The sequence below is a fragment of the Xiphophorus couchianus genome, chromosome 11, assembly GCF_001444195.1.
Source record: "Xiphophorus couchianus chromosome 11, X_couchianus-1.0, whole genome shotgun sequence".
NCBI classification, from domain to species: Eukaryota; Metazoa; Chordata; class Actinopteri; order Cyprinodontiformes; family Poeciliidae; genus Xiphophorus; species Xiphophorus couchianus.
The window spans coordinates 26,705,618-26,721,165 of NC_040238.1; the positions used below are offsets into that span (position 1 = coordinate 26,705,618).

The 15,548-nt window shown below is 40.6% G+C and overlaps 1 protein-coding gene and 30 non-coding genes across 33 annotated transcripts in view; all 31 read right to left on the bottom strand.

The window, feature by feature from the left end:
* Positions 1–15,548, bottom strand: part of b3gat1b (beta-1,3-glucuronyltransferase 1 (glucuronosyltransferase P) b) — a 45,591-nt gene that overhangs the window by 12,621 nt on the left and 17,422 nt on the right. The window lies entirely within an intron of this gene.
* Positions 131–203, bottom strand: trnar-ucg (transfer RNA arginine (anticodon UCG)). Its single transcript has one exon. It is a non-coding gene; the product is annotated as a tRNA-Arg (tRNA).
* Positions 980–1,052, bottom strand: trnar-ucg (transfer RNA arginine (anticodon UCG)). Its single transcript has one exon. It is a non-coding gene; the product is annotated as a tRNA-Arg (tRNA).
* Positions 1,395–1,467, bottom strand: trnar-ucg (transfer RNA arginine (anticodon UCG)). Its single transcript has one exon. It is a non-coding gene; the product is annotated as a tRNA-Arg (tRNA).
* trnar-ucg (transfer RNA arginine (anticodon UCG)) lies at positions 1,816–1,888 on the bottom strand. The gene has a single exon. It is a non-coding gene; the product is annotated as a tRNA-Arg (tRNA).
* Positions 2,232–2,304, bottom strand: trnar-ucg (transfer RNA arginine (anticodon UCG)). Its single transcript has one exon. It is a non-coding gene; the product is annotated as a tRNA-Arg (tRNA).
* On the bottom strand, positions 2,653–2,725 carry trnar-ucg (transfer RNA arginine (anticodon UCG)). Its single transcript has one exon. It is a non-coding gene; the product is annotated as a tRNA-Arg (tRNA).
* trnar-ucg (transfer RNA arginine (anticodon UCG)) lies at positions 3,069–3,141 on the bottom strand. Its single transcript has one exon. It is a non-coding gene; the product is annotated as a tRNA-Arg (tRNA).
* On the bottom strand, positions 3,918–3,990 carry trnar-ucg (transfer RNA arginine (anticodon UCG)). Its single transcript has one exon. It is a non-coding gene; the product is annotated as a tRNA-Arg (tRNA).
* On the bottom strand, positions 4,333–4,405 carry trnar-ucg (transfer RNA arginine (anticodon UCG)). Its single transcript has one exon. It is a non-coding gene; the product is annotated as a tRNA-Arg (tRNA).
* On the bottom strand, positions 4,754–4,826 carry trnar-ucg (transfer RNA arginine (anticodon UCG)). Its single transcript has one exon. It is a non-coding gene; the product is annotated as a tRNA-Arg (tRNA).
* Positions 5,170–5,242, bottom strand: trnar-ucg (transfer RNA arginine (anticodon UCG)). Its single transcript has one exon. It is a non-coding gene; the product is annotated as a tRNA-Arg (tRNA).
* On the bottom strand, positions 6,019–6,091 carry trnar-ucg (transfer RNA arginine (anticodon UCG)). The gene has a single exon. It is a non-coding gene; the product is annotated as a tRNA-Arg (tRNA).
* trnar-ucg (transfer RNA arginine (anticodon UCG)) lies at positions 6,855–6,927 on the bottom strand. The gene has a single exon. It is a non-coding gene; the product is annotated as a tRNA-Arg (tRNA).
* On the bottom strand, positions 7,268–7,340 carry trnar-ucg (transfer RNA arginine (anticodon UCG)). The gene has a single exon. It is a non-coding gene; the product is annotated as a tRNA-Arg (tRNA).
* trnar-ucg (transfer RNA arginine (anticodon UCG)) lies at positions 7,684–7,756 on the bottom strand. The gene has a single exon. It is a non-coding gene; the product is annotated as a tRNA-Arg (tRNA).
* trnar-ucg (transfer RNA arginine (anticodon UCG)) lies at positions 8,105–8,177 on the bottom strand. The gene has a single exon. It is a non-coding gene; the product is annotated as a tRNA-Arg (tRNA).
* trnar-ucg (transfer RNA arginine (anticodon UCG)) lies at positions 8,528–8,600 on the bottom strand. The gene has a single exon. It is a non-coding gene; the product is annotated as a tRNA-Arg (tRNA).
* trnar-ucg (transfer RNA arginine (anticodon UCG)) lies at positions 8,944–9,016 on the bottom strand. Its single transcript has one exon. It is a non-coding gene; the product is annotated as a tRNA-Arg (tRNA).
* On the bottom strand, positions 9,365–9,437 carry trnar-ucg (transfer RNA arginine (anticodon UCG)). Its single transcript has one exon. It is a non-coding gene; the product is annotated as a tRNA-Arg (tRNA).
* On the bottom strand, positions 9,781–9,853 carry trnar-ucg (transfer RNA arginine (anticodon UCG)). The gene has a single exon. It is a non-coding gene; the product is annotated as a tRNA-Arg (tRNA).
* trnar-ucg (transfer RNA arginine (anticodon UCG)) lies at positions 10,630–10,702 on the bottom strand. Its single transcript has one exon. It is a non-coding gene; the product is annotated as a tRNA-Arg (tRNA).
* Positions 11,045–11,117, bottom strand: trnar-ucg (transfer RNA arginine (anticodon UCG)). The gene has a single exon. It is a non-coding gene; the product is annotated as a tRNA-Arg (tRNA).
* Positions 11,466–11,538, bottom strand: trnar-ucg (transfer RNA arginine (anticodon UCG)). Its single transcript has one exon. It is a non-coding gene; the product is annotated as a tRNA-Arg (tRNA).
* Positions 11,882–11,954, bottom strand: trnar-ucg (transfer RNA arginine (anticodon UCG)). The gene has a single exon. It is a non-coding gene; the product is annotated as a tRNA-Arg (tRNA).
* Positions 12,731–12,803, bottom strand: trnar-ucg (transfer RNA arginine (anticodon UCG)). Its single transcript has one exon. It is a non-coding gene; the product is annotated as a tRNA-Arg (tRNA).
* trnar-ucg (transfer RNA arginine (anticodon UCG)) lies at positions 13,567–13,639 on the bottom strand. The gene has a single exon. It is a non-coding gene; the product is annotated as a tRNA-Arg (tRNA).
* trnar-ucg (transfer RNA arginine (anticodon UCG)) lies at positions 13,983–14,055 on the bottom strand. Its single transcript has one exon. It is a non-coding gene; the product is annotated as a tRNA-Arg (tRNA).
* On the bottom strand, positions 14,396–14,468 carry trnar-ucg (transfer RNA arginine (anticodon UCG)). The gene has a single exon. It is a non-coding gene; the product is annotated as a tRNA-Arg (tRNA).
* Positions 14,812–14,884, bottom strand: trnar-ucg (transfer RNA arginine (anticodon UCG)). Its single transcript has one exon. It is a non-coding gene; the product is annotated as a tRNA-Arg (tRNA).
* Positions 15,233–15,305, bottom strand: trnar-ucg (transfer RNA arginine (anticodon UCG)). The gene has a single exon. It is a non-coding gene; the product is annotated as a tRNA-Arg (tRNA).

Sequence of the window (15,548 nt, forward strand, 5' to 3'; positions counted from 1 at the left end):
AAAGTTTGCATGAAGTTTGTTGAGACTCTTTTTCTTGGTTATTGCAATGGCAACTCCTAATTGCTTAATTACATTGTAATCAGCACAGAATTACATATCCCATCCAGTTTTGTAATTGGTCTATTAAAAGCAACCACGAAGGGACTCGAACCCTCAATCTTCTGATCCGAAGTCAGACGCCTTGTCCTTTAGGCCACATGGTCCTGTTTTACAAACAGATGCAATGTTTGGAACAGCTAAGTCCTTAGCCACATTCCAAACATTTAAGCCATACTTTGACAAAGTGAAGAATATTGGCAGAGCTACTGATGCTAGCTTAACAATGGAAGTGTAGATACACTTGAGATACAAGTAAGAAAAGAGCTTTGAAATGTGGCAAGACCATCAGGACAACTGGAATAGAGAGTGTGCAAAGGAAAGTTTGCATGAATGTGTTGAGACTCTTTTTCTTGGTTATCGCAATGGCAACTCCTAATTGCCTAATTACATTGAAATCAGCATAGAATTACATGGACATGTCCCATCCTATTCTGTAATTGGTCTATTAAAAGCAACGACGAAGGGACTCGAACTCTCAATCTTCTGATCCAAAGTCAGACGCCTTGTCCATCAGGCCACACACTCCTGTTTTACAAAAAGATGTGGTGATTGGAATGTCCGAGTCATGAGCAGTTTTCCGAACATTTAAGCCATACTTTGACAATGTCAGGAATATTTGAAGAGGCGCCGACGCTAGCATAACCATGGAGGTGTACAGTAGATACACTGGAGATACAAGTCAGAAAAGAGCTTTGAAATGTGGCAAGACCATCAGGACAACTGGAATAGAGAGTGTGCAAAGGAAAGTTTGCATGAAGTTTGTTGAGACTCTTTATCTTGGTCATTGCAACGGCAACTATTAGTTGACCAACAACATAGAAAACAATCACAGAATAACATGGACATGTCCCATCCGATACTGTAGTTGGTCTATTAAAAGCAACCACGAAGGGACTCGAACCCTCAATCTTCTGATCCGAAGTCAGACGCCTTGTCCATTAGGCCACATGGTCCTGTTTTACACACAGATGCAATGTTTGGAATGGCAAAGTCCTTAGTCACATTCCAAACATTTAAGCCATACTTTGACAAAGTGAAGAATATTGGCAGAGCTACTGATGCTAGCTTAACCATGGAAGTGTAGATACACTGAGATACAAGTCAGAAAAGAGCTTTGAAATGTGTTTGGACCTTCAGAACAACTGGAATAGAGAGTGTGCAAAGGAAAGGTTGCATGAAGTGTGTTGAGACTCTATTTCTTGGTTATTGCAATGGCAACTCCTAATTGCCTAATTACATTGAAATCAGCACAGAATTCCATGTCCCATCCAATTCTGTAATTGGTCTATTAAAAGCAACCACGAAGGGACTCGAACCCTCAATCTTCTGATCCGAAGTCAGACGCCTTGTCCTTTAGGCCACATGGTCCTGTTTTACAAACAGATGCAATGTTTGGAATGGCAAAGTCCTTAGCCACATTCCAAACATTTAAGCCATACTTTGACAAATTGAAGAATATTGGCAGAGCTACTGACGCTAGCTTAACCATGGAGGTGTAGAGTAGATACAATTGAGATACAAGCCAGAAAAGAGCTTTGAAATGTGTTTGGACCTTCAGAACAACTGGAATAGAGAGTGTGCAAAGGAAAGGTTGCATGAAGTGTGTTGAGACTCTTTTTCTTGGTTATTGCAATGGCAACTCCTAATTGCCTAATTACATTGTAATCAGCACAGAATTCCATGTCCCATCCAATTCTGTAATTGGTCTATTAAAAGCAACCACGAAGGGACTCGAACCCTCAATCTCCTGATCCGAAGTCAGACGCCTTGTCCTTTAGGCCACATGGTCCTGTTTTACAAACACATACAATGTTTGGAATGGCAAAGTCCTTAGCCACATTCCAAACATTTAAGCCATACTTTGACAAAGTGAAGAATATTGGCAGAGCTACTTATGCTAGCTTAACCATGGAAGTGTAGATACACTTGAGATACAAGTCAGAAAAGAGCTTTGAAATGTGGCAAGACCATCAGGACAACTGGAATAGAGAGTGTGCAAAGGAAAGTTTGCATGAAGTTTGTTGAGACTCTTTTTCTTGGTTATTGCAATGGCAACTCCTAGTTGCTTAATTACATTGTAATCAGCACAGAATTCCATGTCCCATCCAATTCTGTAATTGGTCTATTAAAAGCAACCACGAAGGGACTCGAACCCTCAATCTTCTGATCCGAAGTCAGACGCCTTGTCCTTTAGGCCACATGGTCCTGTTTTACAAACAGATGCAATGTTTGGAATGGCAAAGTCCTTAGCCACATTCCAAACATTTAAGCCATACTTTGACAAATTGAAGAATATTGGCAGAGCTACTGACGCTAGCTTAACCATGGAGGTGTAGAGTAGATACAATTGAGATACAAGCCAGAAAAGAGGTTTGAAATGTGTTTGGACCTTCAGAACAACTGGAATAGAGAGTGTGCAAAGGAAAGGTTGCATGAAGTGTGTTGAGACTCTTTTTCTTGGTTATTGCAATGGCAACTCCTAATTGCCTAATTACATTGTAATCAGCACAGAATTCCATGTCCCATCCAATTCTGTAATTGGTCTATTAAAAGCAACCACGAAGGGACTCGAACCCTCAATCTCCTGATCCGAAGTCAGACGCCTTGTCCTTTAGGCCACATGGTCCTGTTTTACAAACACATACAATGTTTGGAATGGCAAAGTCCTTAGCCACATTCCAAACATTTAAGCCATACTTTGACAAAGTGAAGAATATTGGCAGAGCTACTTATGCTAGCTTAACCATGGAAGTGTAGATACACTTGAGATACAAGTCAGAAAAGAGCTTTGAAATGTGGCAAGACCATCAGGACAACTGGAATAGAGAGTGTGCAAAGGAAAGTTTGCATGAAGTTTGTTGAGACTCTTTTTCTTGGTTATTGCAATGGCAACTCCTAATTGCTTAATTACATTGTAATCAGCACAGAATTACATATCCCATCCAGTTTTGTAATTGGTCTATTAAAAGCAACCACGAAGGGACTCGAACCCTCAATCTTCTGATCCGAAGTCAGACGCCTTGTCCTTTAGGCCACATGGTCCTGTTTTACAAACAGATGCAATGTTTGGAACAGCTAAGTCCTTAGCCACATTCCAAACATTTAAGCCATACTTTGACAAAGTGAAGAATATTGGCAGAGCTACTGATGCTAGCTTAACAATGGAAGTGTAGATACACTTGAGATACAAGTAAGAAAAGAGCTTTGAAATGTGGCAAGACCATCAGGACAACTGGAATAGAGAGTGTGCAAAGGAAAGTTTGCATGAATGTGTTGAGACTCTTTTTCTTGGTTATCGCAATGGCAACTCCTAATTGCCTAATTACATTGAAATCAGCATAGAATTACATGGACATGTCCCATCCTATTCTGTAATTGGTCTATTAAAAGCAACGACGAAGGGACTCGAACTCTCAATCTTCTGATCCAAAGTCAGACGCCTTGTCCATCAGGCCACACACTCCTGTTTTACAAAAAGATGTGGTGATTGGAATGTCCGAGTCATGAGCAGTTTTCCGAACATTTAAGCCATACTTTGACAATGTCAGGAATATTTGAAGAGGCGCCGACGCTAGCATAACCATGGAGGTGTAGAGTAGATACACTGGAGATACAAGTCAGAAAAGAGCTTTGAAATGTGGCAAGACCATCAGGACAACTGGAATAGAGAGTGTGCAAAGGAAAGTTTGCATGAAGTTTGTTGAGACTCTTTATCTTGGTCATTGCAACGGCAACTATTAGTTGACCAACAACATAGAAAACAATCACAGAATAACATGGACATGTCCCATCCGATACTGTAGTTGGTCTATTAAAAGCAACCACGAAGGGACTCGATCCCTCAATCTTCTGATCCGAAGTCAGACGCCTTGTCCATTAGGCCACATGGTCCTGTTTTACACACAGATGCAATGTTTGGAATGGCAAAGTCCTTAGTCACATTCCAAACATTTAAGCCATACTTTGACAAAGTGAAGAATATTGGCAGAGCTACTGATGCTAGCTTAACCATGGAAGTGTAGATACACTGAGATACAAGTCAGAAAAGAGCTTTGAAATGTGTTTGGACCTTCAGAACAACTGGAATAGAGAGTGTGCAAAGGAAAGGTTGCATGAAGTGTGTTGAGACTCTATTTCTTGGTTATTGCAATGGCAACTCCTAATTGCCTAATTACATTGAAATCAGCACAGAATTCCATGTCCCATCCAATTCTGTAATTGGTCTATTAAAAGCAACCACGAAGGGACTCGAACCCTCAATCTTCTGATCCGAAGTCAGACGCCTTGTCCTTTAGGCCACATGGTCCTGTTTTACAAACAGATGCAATGTTTGGAATGGCAAAGTCCTTAGCCACATTCCAAACATTTAAGCCATACTTTGACAAATTGAAGAATATTGGCAGAGCTACTGACGCTAGCTTAACCATGGAGGTGTAGAGTAGATACAATTGAGATACAAGCCAGAAAAGAGGTTTGAAATGTGTTTGGACCTTCAGAACAACTGGAATAGAGAGTGTGCAAAGGAAAGGTTGCATGAAGTTTGTTGAGACTCTTTTTCTTGGTTATTGCAATGGCAACTCCTAATTGCCTAATTACATTGTAATCAGCACAGAATTCCATGTCCCATCCAATTCTGTAATTGGTCTATTAAAAGCAACCACGAAGGGACTCGAACCCTCAATCTCCTGATCCGAAGTCAGACGCCTTGTCCTTTAGGCCACATGGTCCTGTTTTACAAACACATACAATGTTTGGAATGGCAAAGTCCTTAGCCACATTCCAAACATTTAAGCCATACTTTGACAAAGTGAAGAATATTGGCAGAGCTACTTATGCTAGCTTAACCATGGAAGTGTAGATACACTTGAGATACAAGTCAGAAAAGAGCTTTGAAATGTGGCAAGACCATCAGGACAACTGGAATAGAGAGTGTGCAAAGGAAAGTTTGCATGAAGTTTGTTGAGACTCTTTTTCTTGGTTATTGCAATGGCAACTCCTAGTTGCTTAATTACATTGTAATCAGCACAGAATTCCATGTCCCATCCAATTCTGTAATTGGTCTATTAAAAGCAACCACGAAGGGACTCGAACCCTCAATCTCCTGATCCGAAGTCAGACGCCTTGTCCTTTAGGCCACATGGTCCTGTTTTACAAACACATACAATGTTTGGAATGGCAAAGTCCTTAGCCACATTCCAAACATTTAAGCCATACTTTGACAAAGTGAAGAATATTGGCAGAGCTACTGATGCTAGCTTAACAATGGAAGTGTAGATACACTTGAGATACAAGTAAGAAAAGAGCTTTGAAATGTGGCAAGACCATCAGGACAACTGGAATAGAGAGTGTGCAAAGGAAAGTTTGCATGAATGTGTTGAGACTCTTTTTCTTGGTTATCGCAATGGCAACTCCTAATTGCCTAATTACATTGAAATCAGCATAGAATTACATGGACATGTCCCATCCTATTCTGTAATTGGTCTATTAAAAGCAACGACGAAGGGACTCGAACTCTCAATCTTCTGATCCAAAGTCAGACGCCTTGTCCATCAGGCCACACACTCCTGTTTTACAAAAAGATGTGGTGATTGGAATGTCCGAGTCATGAGCAGTTTTCCGAACATTTAAGCCATACTTTGACAATGTCAGGAATATTTGAAGAGGCGCCGACGCTAGCATAACCATGGAGGTGTACAGTAGATACACTGGAGATACAAGTCAGAAAAGAGCTTTGAAATGTGGCAAGACCATCAGGACAACTGGAATAGAGAGTGTGCAAAGGAAAGTTTGCATGAAGTTTGTTGAGACTCTTTATCTTGGTCATTGCAACGGCAACTATTAGTTGACCAACAACATAGAAAACAATCACAGAATAACATGGACATGTCCCATCCGATACTGTAGTTGGTCTATTAAAAGCAACCACGAAGGGACTCGAACCCTCACTCTTCTGATCCGAAGTCAGACGCCTTGTCCATTAGGCCACATGGTCCTGTTTTACACACAGATGCAATGTTTGGAATGGCAAAGTCCTTAGTCACATTCCAAACATTTAAGCCATACTTTGACAAAGTGAAGAATATTGGCAGAGCTACTGATGCTAGCTTAACCATGGAAGTGTAGATACACTGAGATACAAGTCAGAAAAGAGCTTTGAAATGTGTTTGGACCTTCAGAACAACTGGAATAGAGAGTGTGCAAAGGAAAGGTTGCATGAAGTGTGTTGAGACTCTATTTCTTGGTTATTGCAATGGCAACTCCTAATTGCTTAATTACATTGAAATCAGCACAGAATTCCATGTCCCATCCAATTCTGTAATTGGTCTATTAAAAGCAACCACGAAGGGACTCGAACCCTCAATCTTCTGATCCGAAGTCAGACCCCTTGTCCTTTAGGCCACATGGTCCTGTTTTACAAACAGATGCAATGTTTGGAATGGCAAAGTCCTTAGCCACATTCCAAACATTTAAGCCATACTTTGACAAATTGAAGAATATTGGCAGAGCTACTGACGCTAGCTTAACCATGGAGGTGTAGAGTAGATACAATTGAGATACAAGCCAGAAAAGAGCTTTGAAATGTGTTTGGACCTTCAGAACAACTGGAATAGAGAGTGTGCAAAGGAAAGGTTGCATGAAGTGTGTTGAGACTCTTTTTCTTGGTTATTGCAATGGCAACTCCTAATTGCTTAATTACATTGTAATCAGCACAGAATTACATATCCCATCCAGTTTTGTAATTGGTCTATTAAAAGCAACCATGAAGGGACTCGAACCCTCAATCTTCTGATCCGAAGTCAGACGCCTTGTCCATTAGGCCACATGGTCCTGTTTTACAAACAGATGCAATGTTTGGAATGGCAAAGTCCTTAGCCACATTCCAAACATTTAAGCCATACTTTGACAAATTGAAGAATATTGGCAGAGCTACTGACGCTAGCTTAACCATGGAGGTTTAGAGTAGATACAATTGAGATACAAGTCAGAAAAGAGCTTTGAAATGTGTTTGGACCTTCAGAACAACTGGAATAGAGAGTGTGCAAAGGAAAGGTTGCATGAAGTGTGTTGAGACTCTTTTTCTTGGTTATTGCAATGGTATCTCCTAATTGCATTGAAATCAGCACAGAATTCCATGTCCCATCCAATTCTGTAATTGGTCTATTAAAAGCAACCACGAAGGGACTCGAACCCTCAATCTCCTGATCCGAAGTCAGACGCCTTGTCCTTTAGGCCACATGGTCCTGTTTTACAAACACATACAATGTTTGGAATGGCAAAGTCCTTAGCCACATTCCAAACATTTAAGCCATACTTTGACAAAATGAAGAATATTGGTAGAGCTACCGATGCTAGCTTAACCATGGAGGTGTAGATACACTTGAGATACAAGTCAGAAAAGAGCTTTGAAATGTGGCAAGACCATCAGGACAACTGGAATAGAGAGTGTGCAAAGGAAAGTTTGCATGAAGTTTGTTGAGACTCTTTTTCTTGGTTATTGCAATGGCAACTCCTAATTGCTTAATTACATTGTAATCAGCACAGAATTACATATCCCATCCAGTTTTGTAATTGGTCTATTAAAAGCAACCACGAAGGGACTCGAACCCTCAATCTTCTGATCCGAAGTCAGACGCCTTGTCCATTAGGCCACATGGTCCTGTTTTACAAACAGATACAATGTTTGGAATGGCAAAGTCCTTAGCCACATTCCAAACATTTAAGCCATACTTTGACAAATTGAAGAATATTGGCAGAGCTACTGACGCTAGCTTAACCATGGAGGTGTAGAGTAGATACAATTGAGATACAAGCCAGAAAAGAGCTTTGAAATGTGTTTGGACCTTCAGAACAACTGGAATAGAGAGTGTGCAAAGGGAAGGTTGCATGAAGTGTGTTGAGACTCTTTTTCTTGGTTATTGCAATGGCAACTCCTAATTGCCTAATTACATTGTAATCAGCACAGAATTCCATGTCCCATCCAATTCTGTAATTGGTCTATTAAAAGCAACCACGAAGGGACTCGAACCCTCAATCTCCTGATCCGAAGTCAGACGCCTTGTCCTTTAGGCCACATGGTCCTGTTTTACAAACACATACAATGTTTGGAATGGCAAAGTCCTTAGCCACATTCCAAACATTTAAGCCATACTTTGACAAAGTGAAGAATATTGGCAGAGCTACTGATGCTAGCTTAACCATGGAAGTGTAGATACACTTGAGATACAAGTCAGAAAAGAGCTTTGAAATGTGTCTAGACCTTCAGAACAACTGGAATAGAGAGTGTGCAAAGGAAAGTTTGCATGAAGTGTGTTGAGACTCTTTTTCTTGGTTATTGCAATGGCAACTATTAATTGACTAACAACATAGAAAACAATCACAGAACAACATGGACATGTCCCATCTGATACCGTAGTTGGTCTATTAAAAGCAACCACGAAGGGTCTCGAACCCTCAATCTTCTGATCCGAAGTCAGACGCCTTGTCCATTAGGCCACATGGTCCTGTTTTACAAACACATACAATGTTTGGAATGGCAAAGTCCTTAGCCACATTCCAAACATTTAAGCCATACTTTGACAAAGTGAAGAATATTGGCAGAGCTACTTATGCTAGCTTAACCATGGAAGTGTAGATACACTTGAGATACAAGTCAGAAAAGAGCTTTGAAATGTGGCAAGACCATCAGGACAACTGGAATAGAGAGTGTGCAAAGGAAAGTTTGCATGAAGTTTGTTGAGACTCTTTTTCTTGGTTATTGCAATGGCAACTCCTAGTTGCTTAATTACATTGTAATCAGCACAGAATTCCATGTCCCATCCAATTCTGTAATTGGTCTATTAAAAGCAACCACGAAGGGACTCGAACCCTCAATCTTCTGATCCGAAGTCAGACGCCTTGTCCTTTAGGCCACATGGTCCTGTTTTACAAACAGATGCAATGTTTGGAATGGCAAAGTCCTTAGCCACATTCCAAACATTTAAGCCATACTTTGACAAATTGAAGAATATTGGCAGAGCTACTGACGCTAGCTTAACCATGGAGGTGTAGAGTAGATACAATTGAGATACAAGCCAGAAAAGAGGTTTGAAATGTGTTTGGACCTTCAGAACAACTGGAATAGAGAGTGTGCAAAGGAAAGGTTGCATGAAGTGTGTTGAGACTCTTTTTCTTGGTTATTGCAATGGCAACTCCTAATTGCCTAATTACATTGTAATCAGCACAGAATTCCATGTCCCATCCAATTCTGTAATTGGTCTATTAAAAGCAACCACGAAGGGACTCGAACCCTCAATCTCCTGATCCGAAGTCAGACGCCTTGTCCTTTAGGCCACATGGTCCTGTTTTACAAACACATACAATGTTTGGAATGGCAAAGTCCTTAGCCACATTCCAAACATTTAAGCCATACTTTGACAAAGTGAAGAATATTGGCAGAGCTACTTATGCTAGCTTAACCATGGAAGTGTAGATACACTTGAGATACAAGTCAGAAAAGAGCTTTGAAATGTGGCAAGACCATCAGGACAACTGGAATAGAGAGTGTGCAAAGGAAAGTTTGCATGAAGTTTGTTGAGACTCTTTTTCTTGGTTATTGCAATGGCAACTCCTAATTGCTTAATTACATTGTAATCAGCACAGAATTACATATCCCATCCAGTTTTGTAATTGGTCTATTAAAAGCAACCACGAAGGGACTCGAACCCTCAATCTTCTGATCCGAAGTCAGACGCCTTGTCCTTTAGGCCACATGGTCCTGTTTTACAAACAGATGCAATGTTTGGAACAGCTAAGTCCTTAGCCACATTCCAAACATTTAAGCCATACTTTGACAAAGTGAAGAATATTGGCAGAGCTACTGATGCTAGCTTAACAATGGAAGTGTAGATACACTTGAGATACAAGTAAGAAAAGAGCTTTGAAATGTGGCAAGACCATCAGGACAACTGGAATAGAGAGTGTGCAAAGGAAAGTTTGCATGAATGTGTTGAGACTCTTTTTCTTGGTTATCGCAATGGCAACTCCTAATTGCCTAATTACATTGAAATCAGCATAGAATTACATGGACATGTCCCATCCTATTCTGTAATTGGTCTATTAAAAGCAACGACGAAGGGACTCGAACTCTCAATCTTCTGATCCAAAGTCAGACGCCTTGTCCATCAGGCCACACACTCCTGTTTTACAAAAAGATGTGGTGATTGGAATGTCCGAGTCATGAGCAGTTTTCCGAACATTTAAGCCATACTTTGACAATGTCAGGAATATTTGAAGAGGCGCCGACGCTAGCATAACCATGGAGGTGTACAGTAGATACACTGGAGATACAAGTCAGAAAAGAGCTTTGAAATGTGGCAAGACCATCAGGACAACTGGAATAGAGAGTGTGCAAAGGAAAGTTTGCATGAAGTTTGTTGAGACTCTTTATCTTGGTCATTGCAACGGCAACTATTAGTTGACCAACAACATAGAAAACAATCACAGAATAACATGGACATGTCCCATCCGATACTGTAGTTGGTCTATTAAAAGCAACCGCGAAGGGACTCGAACCCTCAATCTTCTGATCCGAAGTCAGACGCCTTGTCCATTAGGCCACATGGTCCTGTTTTACACACAGATGCAATGTTTGGAATGGCAAAGTCCTTAGTCACATTCCAAACATTTAAGCCATACTTTGACAAAGTGAAGAATATTGGCAGAGCTACTGATGCTAGCTTAACCATGGAAGTGTAGATACACTGAGATACAAGTCAGAAAAGAGCTTTGAAATGTGTTTGGACCTTCAGAACAACTGGAATAGAGAGTGTGCAAAGGAAAGGTTGCATGAAGTGTGTTGAGACTCTATTTCTTGGTTATTGCAATGGCAACTCCTAATTGCCTAATTACATTGAAATCAGCACAGAATTCCATGTCCCATCCAATTCTGTAATTGGTCTATTAAAAGCAACCACGAAGGGACTCGAACCCTCAATCTTCTGATCCGAAGTCAGACGCCTTGTCCTTTAGGCCACATGGTCCTGTTTTACAAACAGATGCAATGTTTGGAATGGCAAAGTCCTTAGCCACATTCCAAACATTTAAGCCATACTTTGACAAATTGAAGAATATTGGCAGAGCTACTGACGCTAGCTTAACCATGGAGGTGTAGAGTAGATACAATTGAGATACAAGCCAGAAAAGAGGTTTGAAATGTGTTTGGACCTTCAGAACAACTGGAATAGAGAGTGTGCAAAGGAAAGGTTGCATGAAGTGTGTTGAGACTCTTTTTCTTGGTTATTGCAATGGCAACTCCTAATTGCCTAATTACATTGTAATCAGCACAGAATTCCATGTCCCATCCAATTCTGTAATTGGTCTATTAAAAGCAACCACGAAGGGACTCGAACCCTCAATCTCCTGATCCGAAGTCAGACGCCTTGTCCTTTAGGCCACATGGTCCTGTTTTACAAACACATACAATGTTTGGAATGGCAAAGTCCTTAGCCACATTCCAAACATTTAAGCCATACTTTGACAAAGTGAAGAATATTGGCAGAGCTACTTATGCTAGCTTAACCATGGAAGTGTAGATACACTTGAGATACAAGTCAGAAAAGAGCTTTGAAATGTGGCAAGACCATCAGGACAACTGGAATAGAGAGTGTGCAAAGGAAAGTTTGCATGAAGTTTGTTGAGACTCCTTTTCTTGGTTATTGCAATGGCAACTCCTAGTTGCTTAATTACATTGTAATCAGCACAGAATTCCATGTCCCATCCAATTCTGTAATTGGTCTATTAAAAGCAACCACGAAGGGACTCGAACCCTCAATCTCCTGATCCGAAGTCAGACGCCTTGTCCTTTAGGCCACATGGTCCTGTTTTACAAACACATACAATGTTTGGAATGGCAAAGTCCTTAGCCACATTCCAAACATTTAAGCCATACTTTGACAAAGTGAAGAATATTGGCAGAGCTACTGATGCTAGCTTAACAATGGAAGTGTAGATACACTTGAGATACAAGTAAGAAAAGAGCTTTGAAATGTGGCAAGACCATCAGGACAACTGGAATAGAGAGTGTGCAAAGGAAAGTTTGCATGAATGTGTTGAGACTCTTTTTCTTGGTTATCGCAATGGCAACTCCTAATTGCCTAATTACATTGAAATCAGCATAGAATTACATGGACATGTCCCATCCTATTCTGTAATTGGTCTATTAAAAGCAACGACGAAGGGACTCGAACTCTCAATCTTCTGATCCAAAGTCAGACGCCTTGTCCATCAGGCCACACACTCCTGTTTTACAAAAAGATGTGGTGATTGGAATGTCCGAGTCATGAGCAGTTTTCCGAACATTTAAGCCATACTTTGACAATGTCAGGAATATTTGAAGAGGCGCCGACGCTAGCATAACCATGGAGGTGTACAGTAGATACACTGGAGATACAAGTCAGAAAAGAGCTTTGAAATGTGGCAAGACCATCAGGACAACTGGAATAGAGAGTGTGCAAAGGAAAGTTTGCATGAAGTTTGTTGAGACTCTTTATCTTGGTCATTGCAACGGCAACTATTAGTTGACCAACAACATAGAAAACAATCACAGAATAACATGGACATGTCCCATCCGATACTGTAGTTGGTCTATTAAAAGCAACCACGAAGGGACTCGAACCCTCACTCTTCTGATCCGAAGTCAGACGCCTTGTCCATTAGGCCACATGGTCCTGTTTTACACACAGATGCAATGTTTGGAATGGCAAAGTCCTTAGTCACATTCCAAACATTTAAGCCATACTTTGACAAAGTGAAGAATATTGGCAGAGCTACTGATGCTAGCTTAACCATGGAAGTGTAGATACACTGAGATACAAGTCAGAAAAGAGCTTTGAAATGTGTTTGGACCTTCAGAACAACTGGAATAGAGAGTGTGCAAAGGAAAGGTTGCATGAAGTGTGTTGAGACTCTATTTCTTGGTTATTGCAATGGCAACTCCTAATTGCTTAATTACATTGAAATCAGCACAGAATTCCATGTCCCATCCAATTCTGTAATTGGTCTATTAAAAGCAACCACGAAGGGACTCGAACCCTCAATCTTCTGATCCGAAGTCAGACCCCTTGTCCTTTAGGCCACATGGTCCTGTTTTACAAACAGATGCAATGTTTGGAATGGCAAAGTCCTTAGCCACATTCCAAACATTTAAGCCATACTTTGACAAATTGAAGAATATTGGCAGAGCTACTGACGCTAGCTTAACCATGGAGGTGTAGAGTAGATACAATTGAGATACAAGCCAGAAAAGAGCTTTGAAATGTGTTTGGACCTTCAGAACAACTGGAATAGAGAGTGTGCAAAGGAAAGGTTGCATGAAGTGTGTTGAGACTCTTTTTCTTGGTTATTGCAATGGCAACTCCTAATTGCCTAATTACATTGTAATCAGCACAGAATTCCATGTCCCATCCAATTCTGTAATTGGTCTATTAAAAGCAACCACGAAGGGACTCGAACCCTCAATCTCCTGATCCGAAGTCAGACGCCTTGTCCTTTAGGCCACATGGTCCTGTTTTACAAACACATACAATGTTTGGAATGGCAAAGTCCTTAGCCACATTCCAAACATTTAAGCCATACTTTGACAAAGTGAAGAATATTGGCAGAGCTACTTATGCTAGCTTAACCATGGAAGTGTAGATACACTTGAGATACAAGTCAGAAAAGAGCTTTGAAATGTGGCAAGACCATCAGGACAACTGGAATAGAGAGTGTGCAAAGGAAAGGTTGCATGAAGTTTGTTGAGACTCTTTTTCTTGGTTATTGCAATGGCAACTCCTAATTGCTTAATTACATTGTAATCAGCACAGAATTACATATCCCATCCAGTTTTGTAATTGGTCTATTAAAAGCAACCATGAAGGGACTCGAACCCTCAATCTTCTGATCCGAAGTCAGACGCCTTGTCCATTAGGCCACATGGTCCTGTTTTACAAACAGATGCAATGTTTGGAATGGCAAAGTCCTTAGCCACATTCCAAACATTTAAGCCATACTTTGACAAATTGAAGAATATTGGCAGAGCTACTGACGCTAGCTTAACCATGGAGGTTTAGAGTAGATACAATTGAGATACAAGTCAGAAAAGAGCTTTGAAATGTGTTTGGACCTTCAGAACAACTGGAATAGAGAGTGTGCAAAGGAAAGGTTGCATGAAGTGTGTTGAGACTCTTTTTCTTGGTTATTGCAATGGTATCTCCTAATTGCATTGAAATCAGCACAGAATTCCATGTCCCATCCAATTCTGTAATTGGTCTATTAAAAGCAACCACGAAGGGACTCGAACCCTCAATCTCCTGATCCGAAGTCAGACGCCTTGTCCTTTAGGCCACATGGTCCTGTTTTACAAACACATACAATGTTTGGAATGGCAAAGTCCTTAGCCACATTCCAAACATTTAAGCCATACTTTGACAAAATGAAGAATATTGGTAGAGCTACCGATGCTAGCTTAACCATGGAGGTGTAGATACACTTGAGATACAAGTCAGAAAAGAGCTTTGAAATGTGGCAAGACCATCAGGACAACTGGAATAGAGAGTGTGCAAAGGAAAGTTTGCATGAAGTTTGTTGAGACTCTTTTTCTTGGTTATTGCAATGGCAACTCCTAATTGCTTAATTACATTGTAATCAGCACAGAATTACATATCCCATCCAGTTTTGTAATTGGTCTATTAAAAGCAACCACGAAGGGACTCGAACCCTCAATCTTCTGATCCGAAGTCAGACGCCTTGTCCATTAGGCCACATGGTCCTGTTTTACAAACAGATACAATGTTTGGAATGGCAAAGTCCTTAGCCACATTCCAAACATTTAAGCCATACTTTGACAAATTGAAGAATATTGGCAGAGCTACTGACGCTAGCTTAACCATGGAGGTGTAGAGTAGATACAATTGAGATACAAGCCAGAAAAGAGCTTTGAAATGTGTTTGGACCTTCAGAACAACTGGAATAGAGAGTGTGCAAAGGGAAGGTTGCATGAAGTGTGTTGAGACTCTTTTTCTTGGTTATTGCAATGGCAACTCCTAATTGCCTAATTACATTGTAATCAGCACAGAATTCCATGTCCCATCCAATTCTGTAATTGGTCTATTAAAAGCAACCACGAAGGGACTCGAACCCTCAATCTCCTGATCCGAAGTCAGACGCCTTGTCCTTTAGGCCACATGGTCCTGTTTTACAAACACATACAATGTTTGGAATGGCAAAGTCCTTAGCCACATTCCAAACATTTAAGCCATACTTTGACAAAGTGAAGAATATTGGCAGAGCTACTGATGCTAGCTTAACCATGGAAGTGTAGATACACTTGAGATACAAGTCAGAAAAGAGCTTTGAAATGTGTCTAGACCTTCAGAACAACTGGAATAGAGAGTGTGCAAAGGAAAGTTTGCATGAAGTGTGTTGAGACTCTT